A 12,043-nucleotide genomic window follows, 5' to 3' on the forward strand; every position below is an offset into this window, starting at 1 on the left:
AGTAGTGGCGCGACAAAAACAACTTAAAAGCAGTGGGAAGAAGTGTATTATTTGAACTCTATATATTAATCGAAACAGCGCTATTCTATTTTCTCAGTGCACTTCATCTTCGATTGTGAATGAGTGCATTGAAAGCCAATCAAGGGGAAAAGTCTTTGGGCCTGCTGCTTATCTTTCAATCTGCGCCGCCTCTCATTCAGCTTTTCCAGGGGGCCTCCCCCCCTCCCTCGCTCTGCTGCATTATTCCCTTCTCTAGAGGCTCCTATATTACCCCGATTCCCCAGCGGAATTGTTTCGGATTTCTGTTTACACTCGGTGTAATGCCCAGCCAAACAATTTCATGGTTGTGGGAGTAAGGGAGATGATGAGATGGTTGGCTCAAGTGTAAGTTGATTTCAATTGTACGCCACTGCACTGAGAAAATTACTACACACACGAAAAACAGATGTAATAAAATCCAGTTCCAAATAAAGTAATGAAAAATAATACATTTCTTTCGGTGCCCTGCCAGTCATTGGATTCCGAGATTGGGCCCGCTTAAACCCTTCGAACTGCACATTGTTGTGGATTATGCTCGGTTGAATCCCATTGTTGCTGCTGCTCCCTCCGATTGATATATATGATTGGGCTTGTGGTTGAGGCGGGCACACGGCTATTGAACCGAGTAAAACCGATTTGGAGCCGCAGGTCTGGGCTGGGAATTGCTTGAAGTGGCAATTAGCGAGCCTCCAAGGCGAGCTGCTGCACCATTTGCGGTTGTCAAACCGAAGCGAACCCATCTCCATCCTGGTCAGAACTCATGAAATCATAACATGTATGTATGTACGTGGCTGCACAAGTCCTTGGAGTGCGCCTTGAATATTTCATAAGCAGCAGACCGAGTGGCGAGGGCGAATTTGCAGCAGGACAATTGGGGGAAATCCTGCTGCCTCACCTGTCTTTGGGTTTTCTGCCACCCGGGAGAGCTTTGAATACGTTTTGCGTAGCCAAAATTGTATCTGGCGAATGTATCTGTATCTGTATGTGCAGCGCAGCTGGTCTCGCCATTTCCCTTTTGGCCAACTTATGCGATGTCTGCACGCAGCAGCCAAAATGCAGAAAGAGAAGGCATTGTCTGGCAGCGAATTGCTTTTAAAAACTTTACAATTCAATCTCTGGCTGCTCCTTTTTGGCATGCATTCCGAATTGCATTTCGTATTGAATTTATAAATATTTAATGCCATTCAAAACGCCATGCAATGCAACCCCCCTCAGTGAATTTCGTTTTTGTTTAAACAGAGTGTCTAGGATTTGACGGTTAGAAGTTTTTAGCCGGGCTTAAAGTGTACTCTGGAACAGAAATAGAAAACGAAAATTTCAAGTTTGCCCGGCGAAGTTTTTCCTGTTTGCCCAAAGGATTTAGGATCGAGTAATAATACCCAAGTCAAACAAAACGGATCAGAAACACAAAAAAAATAGAAAAACCGGTCCGCGGTTCGTCATAATTAAGACAAGTCAACTTGTTAATCATCCAGCAATTTGCTGTGCCACTCAATGATTCCCGAAAGGGTTGTTGCAACGCCTCGCTGATTTTTTAATCAGCATATCATAGACTTCTGGGGCTGGGGACTTAACCTTTTTCCCAATCAGCTCTCGACATTTTGGCTGTCAAGGGATTTGAGTCGGAAAAGAGCGTAAAAAAGCGAGGCAGCTATAATTATAATTAACACAGCTCCGGGGATTGAACTTCAATTCGAACTGTGCACATCTGCTAATTGTTTCGGCTCTTCCTTAATCCTTTTCATATTTATTTTAGAGGGGCGTGTCCGATGATTCAGACGAGATCTGCTCTGTTTTCGGCGCGTTTTTAATATGCCAATCAATCTTTGTCTCTGGCGAACTTTAAGCAAGAAAATAAGTTTTTATATAAATGATGGATGAGCGCAGCACCGCCATGTGTGTCTGTCTGTGCTTTTTGCTCCGAAATCGCAATCGCAGTCTGAGTTTTTATTTTTCAAATTTGAATAGAAATAAGTAAATGTTCGTTGCCTCTGTTTGCGATCATTTTTTCTATTCGCCTTCCCATTCCAAAACTGACACTACGGCATTTCCTTTTGCTTCTGGCTGGCGGAAATTTTCCCGAGCTGTTGTCAAACTCAAAATTTGAAGGGAAACGACAGGCACTCACTTATGGGTTTGGTACACCAATTTCAGATGCTCTTAACAGGAAATTATATACGATGTTTGAAGATAAGTTGACAAGTTTCGCATAAAGGGGAAACAGAATGGGAATTTAAGGACATAGCATTTGGAAAGGGTATCAACTTAGTCTTGTTTTTTAGTGGCGACACTTTTCCAGATTGATGGCTGCACATTCTGTGCGCCAAGAGTTTTCCGCTGGCAGTTCGTTGCCAGTGTCAGCGAATTTTGAGCCGAATTCCAGCGGAGGCAAAAATTCAGTTGATGGGGCGCCACTGGACAGGCCCGAAATTTATGCAGTCTGCCACATAAAAACGCGCTCTCTCAAAGGAGTGCAAAAAATTTGGCATATGCTAGGCGGCTGCTATGTTCGTTGCAATGTGCAAATTCCGCTCGGAATTAAATTTCATTAAAGCCGGCAAATTTATGCAAAAGTTCTCCATCTCAGACATGTCTACGCCCACTCAGGTGCGAGTGGAATTGCTTCGGGCCATGTTTGCCAAAGTTGTTGCCATTGTTGTTACTGTGCGCGGATGTTGCTGATGGAGTTTGGCTGGCCGTCGTCTGCTCTCCTTGAGGAGTGATGTGCGTCGCTTGACTGCCTTAAACATGACATTTATTGTAACTGTCTTGCGGGGGGCTACGCCACTTTTGCCGCTTTTCCCGCTTTTCCTCCCTCCAGTTGATGCCACTGCCACACTACACAGAGCGGAAAATTGGAGGAAAGTACTGATTCAAGGTGGCTCTTTTTTAAGGACAATATTGTTAGAGTTGAAATTATTGTATTAGTTTTACTGAGCATTAAACTCCTATTTTCTCAGTGCAATCGCAGATGTTGCTGTTGTCATTTAAGCATTTGATATGCATTGTGTTGTGTCTGTCTGCGTTCGGTTGACTCTGTGTGTGTGAGTTGTGTGTGTTTGCCAGACGGCGCCAAACGTCGACAGTCATTGTCATGGCAACATGTTGCAGACACCGCTGCAGTTGTTGTTGGTGTTGCTGCTGCTGCTTGCATTGCTGCTGCAGCGGCCAGACAAACATTGAGTACTCCACTTCATTTATGCCCCACTCACCACCCACCATCAGCCCCTTAACTCCCCTTCTTCCACAAGCTGCCCCCTTTGCTTATCATCCATTTATTTCAATTTCTGCACTTTTGCGTGGTGCAAATTGCACAAAATTTGCTCAAGTGCCTCCAAAGTGCACAATGAAAATGAATAATTATGTGTACGACTTTTCCTCCATGTTGCCTCTTATCCCCTTGTCGTTCGGTATGCTTAATTAAATGCCTTCGAGGCAGTGACAAAAACATATTTCTAATAAGTAAGTATACAAATTTACAATTGTGGGCAACAAAATAGTAGTGGTGGCAGAAACGCACTTAGAGAATTATCGTTCGATAACCAAATTTAATGAAAATGTTATCGTGTTTATCGGTAGGTTCCGAAAGATTATCATTTAAAAGGTTATTTTATTGAAGCACCGTTCTGTTATTCCAATAAGTCAGTTCATTGACCCAACAGCTTATGGTCTTTTTTCGGTAGTCAGTTTTGAATGGCATTTTGTGAGGAAAATTTAATTTCAATTTTCCTCATAAACTTATTGCGGTTATGTCTCTTTCGCTCGCCCTCAGGCCATCTCCTTCTGCCGAACAGCTGTGGTGTGTGTAGGTGATTTGGGCATTTCCCGTCGTTAGGTTTGTCGCCTGGATGGGACAGGCACAGGATAATGTCGGCGCCGTCCTTGTCGCTCTGCAGAAAGGAGACGCAAGGACAAACGGACAAGCGGACGGACAGAGACGAAGACATGTACTGACAGACATTGAGAATGATTGAAAGAGAGGGGCCCAGAAGACAGAAAGCAGAAAGAAGACAGTGGAGACCCAGCGACCGACATTGAAATGTTGTTGAACTTGCCTCGGTTTTCTGCCTCCATAAACAGAGATGCCAAATGTCAACCCAGGTGGATGTGGATGTGGATGTGGATTATGGGAAAGGTGAGGCTGATGAGCAGCGCTCAATGGAGACATCAAGGCTGGCAGTCTGTCCAGTCCGTCATCTCGTATTGAATATTTGCCTTATCACTTCGATTAGCTGAAGACACTGTGAAAATATCACAATGAGCAGAATTTATTTGGAATATATATGATTCATTCCTTTTCCTGGGAATTTTTAAATAATAATTGCAGAACTTTCAGAAATGGTCACTCAAGCTGTCATCGATGTAATTACAAGCTAATTGGAGTTATTAAAGCAAGCGATGAGGAAGTTTGCAGCAATTACTTAAATAAGTACTTAAATACTTTATACATTTTAAAGCTGGAATGATATTTTTTGAAATCATTTCGAAGCGGACTCGTTCCACAGTGAACTCTCGTTGGCTGCGCTAATTACAACCGCAAATGCTAAAAAGGCGCGCATTAAACAAATTTAAAATGCATTGACTTGCGATGTTAACGAGCACGCACACAAACGCACATTTATTTAACCCAAAAAACGCAAAAACACTTCAAAGTCTGCTGCCCACACATCCAAAACAAAAAAAGCACAAAAAACAAAAAAGAAAAAAGCACACATGTCAGCGTCATTTGCATTCGACAATTAAGCATTTGTTTACAATCCACAACAGCAACAATAAAAACAATAACACCAGAGTGAGAAAACCAGCAGCAACAACAAAATGTATTTTTTTATTTATTTTTTAATGTTCATTCCTCGCTTGAGTTAATCTCACACCCACAAAACTTCGACGTTGTCTCGTCTCAATTTTTATGATTTCATTTAGATTTATCGCACACACACACGAAAAGTTGTGCAAATAACAACAAAAGCCCGGCTTTGTTTATAACAATTGCACAAATGTTTTTGTAAGTGTATTTATTACTTGGCTGGAGGAGGTGTTGGAATTTTCGTGGCCTTAAAAATCATATAAATCGAAAATTGTTAAAAGTGCAGCAAGGTCGCTTGACTGACATTTCAATTCAGCTTCCACTTAAATGTATACTTGTTTTTAAAACATATCCAATATTCGCAGAAAATCAAATTAAAGCAATTATCGCTGGCAAGGAAATCGTTTTATTGAATTAATCAAATATTACTGCATTATTCGCTGCAATCAAATTGTTCAGTTGTTTTTCAACAGACTTTAAATATTTCATATATTTATCACTTGTTTCTTCTGCAATTTTCCGCATTTCTTGCGCATTGTTTTCCCCGCTGGAAAGTTAATTGAAATTTTTAAGGCTCGGCGTGGAATTGTTTTCGTCGTTGATGTGCTGCAGTGGCAGTTGCAGTTGGAAATTGCAGCTGCCGTCTGAGCCACTGAACCACAACGGGTTGCAATTTTGTTTGGTGTTTTTGTGTTTTTTCGCTGCTCTTCCCCGTGTTTTCTGTGTTTTTAACGCTTCATTTGCCTCGAAGAGCTGGCGAACTGGAGAAATTGGCCAAAATGAGGGGGAAAATGCAATGAGGATGAGGTGCAGTCTGCAAATGTAATTTATATGTACGCCACTTTTATTCCTCCTTACTGCAACTTCACTTTATTCCACATTTCATTTGTTGTTCGAGTGAATTTCGGGGATTGTTTGCCTTCAAGTCCCGGCAATTGTATGACAGCTGGCTGACTGACATAATGTCCGATTGGCCCGATGCTAATGACGATCATCAGCACTGCAATCATCCTCGTCATTATCATCATCATCATCATCATCGTGTCGAGCGTTTTCAAGTGTCAGAGATGTCGAGTCGAGCAACTGCAACTGGAGAGCTGAAGCTTATTGAAAATTATTGTAATTCGCCGGAACGTCTGGCCCCAGATTCATGTATACTATACTATATTGTGTCCATCCCCCCCCCCCCCACACCCTGGCCCCTTCAGAAATAAAGAAAAAAACATTTTAATTGAATCGATTTCAGCACTGGCGATGACATAATTCCTATGGAGCCACCCTCTGCCGAAGTCGCGTCACCTACATACTACAAACTACATACTACACACATGTCCCCCTTCTTTTGAGCTCTATAAATCTACTAAGTTTGTCGCTAGTTTTAATGCGCCATGTTTTCGATTTTCTAGCTGACTTTGATTTATGCTACATTTTTCTCTTAATTGTTAGCTGGTTTTTCACGCTGGCGAAAATGTGGGGGAATGTCAAGCGAACATATGTGAGCGAGATTCAATTAACATTTTTCCCGACTCGATCACACTTTTGTAGACGATTCGCTTGAGGGCTGCAGTCCTTAGTTTTATTTGCGTTAATGAAAATAAATTGCTTAATTTGTTTAGTAGTGTTTGTTTGGTAATGTTTTGCTGCTGCGAAAATAAATTTGAATGTTTTTTTTTCGGCTGACATGACATGAGCAGCAACAAAAGCAACAAGGCCAGTTGGTGCATAAACAAAAGTAAATGTAAAATGTTAATTATGCTCTTTTTTAAGTGCCCAAATTGCAATGACATTCAGCGGTTTTTGACGCCCATAAGTTTTGGTCATAGGTCCTTGGAAAATCGCTGCGAGCATGAAAACTTTGTTGCCAAAGATCGTTGACTGGCTTTAGCTGATGGCCAAATAATCGGAACGATATTTCTGAGCTGCTCTGAGCCGGGCCAAATGCTTTTTATGGCCAATTCGCATGCAGGACGACAGAGGGACAACGTCATTATCCTCGCTCGCCTCATCTGCTTTTATCCATCGAAATGTGCGTTGAAATTACCAATTTCTGGCCATAAAATCAAAGAGAGAACAAGTTGGCCATTGTGGCAGCCATCCCTGAAACGCTCGCTTTTTATCCCACCAACTTGCAACATTTGCTGCACACTTTGGTGTTGCAGTCATAACGATTCCTAAGCTGGCTTTATGCTGGCCATTATCGAAGGATCTCTGGTTAAGGGTGCATCCTTGTTGGCTTTCGTTTCAATTTCCTATTTGGCTGACTTTTTTTTAAATGTTTTTGAAGAGGCCATTATGGTTTTTTGTAGCAAAAACTTTAAATTGTCTGTCACTTTCTGTTTAATTTTAAAATAATTTGTGTTTGAATTTATGCGGTTCTTTTTTTTGGTCATTTTTTTTCGGTGCTCGTCTGTCTACAAAGTTGCCAATTAGGCGAAAACTTTTTAATAACAGCAGCTGCAGCGGCGACCTGAACTTCTTCGCTCCATTTCCCTGCCACTTGAAGTTCCCTTCTGCTTGCAACATCTTTTTGCTTTCGTCCAGCCAGTGACCTCGTTCAATTGAGTAATTGTTGTTGCTGCTGTTTTATTTTATATACATATATATATATTTCCTCTTTTTTGCTACCTCGCTTCGCTGAGCAGATCCAACACCTGTCAGCCTCGAAAGAAATGCGCTTTGAACCTGAAAAATGGAAGAGAAGAAAGCCAGAAAGGGCGACCAATCAATTTTATGACAAAGCTTCGCCCGTTCCCCATTTTTGGCTTTATTCCGAAATTCCGAATTTAAATATCAAATATTTACAGTTATGGGTATAAACAGAGAAAGAGGGATGGGGCAAAAAGGAATATCAACTTTTATTGCCCAGGACCCCGGCTATTTATTGTCTGCCGGTTCAGACACCTTACACCGTATTTACTTTTTATTCTCCCTTTTGATATTAAATTGTGTCTACAGCGAAATGCCATAAAAATCCCACTTAAAGCTCCTACACCCCGCCGCCCCTCAGCAGCCCCAAAAACTCAGATTTTCCCACGCATATACATACTTATATATATAAATAGGGGGCGGCTTTCCCCCCATCGGATTCGACCTTCGCCTTGAATAATATATAAATGCGTCAGTCTGCTTTTTTGGGGGGTCAGAAAGTCTGCGTGCCGCACACATTTGCCAAATAACTCCCCCAGGAGGCGGAAGGGGCGTGCCAGGGGGCGGGAGATAGGTGCAAGGACAAGGTCAAAGCACCCGGCAAAGCTTGGATTCTTTTGTTTGGGGGGGGGGGGGGGGGGGAGGGGACTTTTCGGGGGCATAGGCCTGCGCACGCCCTCAAGTGTGTAGGCACGGTTTATTAACATTCACAAGGAGGTTCTTACACCGGGAGAAAAAGTTGCAGGTCAACTTATACTATTTAAATAGTTTTATAAAAGTTAACATATTTGCTTTTTTATTTATTTTTTTTCACAAACAAAGGCAAATCATTGTTCGTATCTATATAAAAATGTATATTATTCTCTAAAAGAAAACTCCCCTGATTTTTCCAGCGCTGCTTCCTTTTTCCCTAGAAAACAGCCTGAGTTTGAGCATTAAAAAGGAAAAAGCTGGGCGAGGGGCTTTCACATTCTGCGCCTACGCAAGGGCAAGTGCAAGGACAACCATTTGGTGGGCCGAATGTGGGTGGCGATGGCGTTGGCACTTCAATGCCAGGGCCATTGTCACGGCCATGGCCATGAGAGGAAAAGCCGAAGCCGAAGCCGGCCGGCTTTTCTCTCTCGCCGGGAAAAGCTCCCGCCGAGTGGAGGAGCCTTGCGGCTGACTGAATGCCTATGGCGCCTGCGTGGGAACCTATCGCACTTCGCTCTGCTCTCCCAATTGATTTCGGGTTTAATGTCCTTTGCAGAGCCGTGTAGAGACAACCGCTGCATATTTCAGCGAGGCTCCCTGGGCTTTTCCCAACTTGGAAAATTGAGAAAGTTTCCTCCGAGCGTGTGTGTTTGCCGTGGAGCCTCCTGAAAATCCCCCGTGACTAATGTGGCGACTAATGGCGTGCCGCCTGGCGGGGCGCGCTTCGTCCTTTTGGGCCTATCCTTGTCTATTTTTGAAATACTTGGCTTTTTATGGCATACTTTATGGCGTTGGAATTGCTGCGCTTAACATCACCGGCTGACGACGAGGAGCTGGGCGCCTGAATTCCCAATGAGTTTCGACTTTCGCCTGGGTTTGACCCATGAATCGCATTTTCCAAAGCCATTGGGGCGGATTTTTCGTCTGGGCATCTGGGAAATCTTTCACTTTTTAGGAATGTACGACAAAGATATTTTAATTGCGCGATAGAGTTGCAAAATCAGGCCTTTTGGGGTAATTACTTTATATTTATATATGTATTTATAGATTGGAAATTAGAAATAGAAGAGTATTACGTGGAGTACTTCAATTGCTGCTTTTGTAACTGATACTTCATCGTTTTTCCCCATTTTCCCTTACCGACTTTTGCCATATGGCAGAGAAATAACAAAAAAATGAAACTACACACGCGACAATCTATCTGCCAACTTTTTTTCCCATTTCCTTGCAGCGTTTGCTCTTTGTCTGCGCTTGTAATGATTAATGTCAAGTTTTTGCTCCTCTTTTTATTTTTTTTTTTTTCCTCTCGGCTGGTTGTGTTTGCTGTTTGAGTTTTCATTTTTCAATGTTTGCGTTTTATTTGCACTCGCCGTCTGCAGTTTAATTTCGCTTAATGAAAAATTGGGTGACTCACGACTGCTCATTTAATTGCCTGACATTGGCGAGGAAAGTGAGAGTTACTTGAAGATGGAGTAATGCATATAAATGTGTTGCTTGCACCCTCGAAAAAGCAAAAATAAAAAACAGTTTCTGTGACAAGTCCGCTTACATTTGGCGATGATTAATGTTGCATGTTCACGTCAGGCGGGATTGCCATTGCGGTTTAAAATAACAGAAAATACTTTGGGAAAAAAGCGTAAATGATTTTTCACACAAAAAAGGAAAAAACAATGGGTTTTCACCCCCCACCCCCTCCGAAGCGTTTTTAAATTAATGAACGCTTGGGCGCAGTTCACATTTCCAGTCTAAACCATTTATTTCGCGGTCACAAAAGTTATTAAAAAAGCATTCGAAGCGATTTCTTTATTATTTTAATATTCCTTTTCGGGGAATTATTTATGAGTTTTTTGTGCGATCACTTAATGATTTTGTCAAACATTTTTGTCATTACTATAAATCGAGGTGAGCATTTGATGACGCGCTGCAAAAAGGTGGTTGGCCAGAACAATTAATCATTTTGGCCAGTGACCGACCATGTCACAGCCATGTCGGACCTCTTCCTGGGCCCACTTTTATGCGATTTTAATGACTTTTTCCTCCGGCACGGGTTTTCCACGGGTCTCCCTTCCGCCGCTTCCACTTGAGCGACGTCTTCCACTTTGATGCATTTGCAGCTTGCGCAGCTTGTGCCTCTCACCTGAAAGTGCATCCATCATGAATGAATGAATGAATGAGTGAGTGAATGAATGTGGAATGAGCTGGGAGGAATCTTAAATGACGAGGGAAGAGGCGTTGGACTGTAAGCGTAAAGATTTCCGACGTTTCTGCTCCAATCTCGTTCTACTTATCGATGGAGTTTGTGGTCTGTGGAATTGCTTTTATACCCTTATATAATTATAGATTGATTTTATTCGATGCAAAAAATATGATGATCATTTGGTCTTAAGTTCCATCATCTTTAAAGTAAATATTTCATAAGAAAGAGTACTCCAACGAGTCGAATGATAACCCCCTATTATTGTTGTTCATCTGCTGCCTCGGCTGCTCCTTTTGTGTTGTTTGAATATTTCGTGCGATTCGTGTGTTTGGTTCCTTTGGCATTTTGGATGGGAATGTGTTTGCCTTTGAGCTTTTATCCTGGCATCTGGCAAACAGTCGCCTCCCCTCCGCCGGGGAACCCACATCTGCACTTCAAGTCGACAGTCACTTAAATTGCCATTTCAGCAGCTCATTTCTTTGCTTTTCGGGTTCGTTGTCTCCTGTTCCTCGGTTCACACGTGCAAATCAACAAACGGAATAAAATCGAGGAGCAGTGGCAGGAGCAGCTGGAGGAACTGGAGGAGCTGGAGGAGCTCCTTCGGTAGTTCAACTGCCATTCATCATACGCACTGTTGTGTTCGAGCAAGCATATAAAAATGTTTTCTTTTTTTTCGGAGGGTTTGTGGCACCTAACTATTGAAGAGTTTCGTTGCCTTCGAAGATAACAAACGACAAAAAAGTTGGGGTAGAAGTGAACAACAGCCAGGAACTTTAAAGGAAAAACTCGGAAGGACCAGGCTCTGACCACATGCTGTTCTCCATGTTTTTGCCGATGGCTTTTAGTTGTTATCTGCCACAATTTAGTGGCACTTCCTTGCAACATCGTCGCCGGTCACACAGAAGTTGTAACAAAAACAGGTGCACTGAAAAATGTGACTTGGGTATACATTTTAAAAAGGATATTTAGTTTTGTGATTCAGAAACAATTAAAAATATTAAATACCGAAATGAAATCTTCGTGAGAAGATTTCTTCAATGATATTTTAACATTTAGAATACTGAGATAATGAGTCCTAATTTCTTTCCGTGCATAACTACAACAAGCTCATCAAGAACAGGCAGCTACAACAAACCGAGTTCATTGCTCGTTAAGTTATTGTCACCTTTATAGCCGCTCGACCCGACTCAAGTGTCTGGGCCATAGACTCGCCAAGTGCCCACCTTTCCCCACTTCCCACTCTCCTTTTTTTTGTTAGTTTTGTGTGCATAAGAAATTTGAAGGACCACCTTTCACTGATAAAGTGCTTGCGGGAAAATTCGATTTTGCAGTGAGTTCTGGAAGTCCTGCACTTCCGCTGGCTGAGAAGCATTTATGTGGCAGCACCTGGACCGCCACTAAATACAACTAATCCCCAATGTAAACGAAACTAATTCGATTTGGCCAACTCTGCAGACCAACTTTGTTTCCCTAATTACATTCTGTTTACTTTGGCAATTAAACTCGGGGATTTACCTCTTTTTTTCCCCCATTATTCGAGCAGCAAGCACACACACTCGTTTTAAGCCACTCGACTCCCAGTTTTATTTAATATGCCGGGTATCAACTTGCAAATCAATTTCAATTTCGGCTCCATAAGAAGAACATTCGGCGAATGTCGT

General features: G+C 42.3%; 1 protein-coding gene across 1 annotated transcript in view; it reads left to right on the forward strand.

Annotated features, from left to right (window-relative positions):
• The window catches only part of LOC117142604 (headcase protein), an 89,474-nt gene that overhangs the window by 32,830 nt on the left and 44,601 nt on the right, over positions 1-12,043 (forward strand). The window lies entirely within an intron of this gene.

This window comes from Drosophila mauritiana, chromosome 3R, assembly GCF_004382145.1.
Source record: "Drosophila mauritiana strain mau12 chromosome 3R, ASM438214v1, whole genome shotgun sequence".
NCBI lineage: Eukaryota > Metazoa > Arthropoda > Insecta > Diptera > Drosophilidae > Drosophila > Drosophila mauritiana.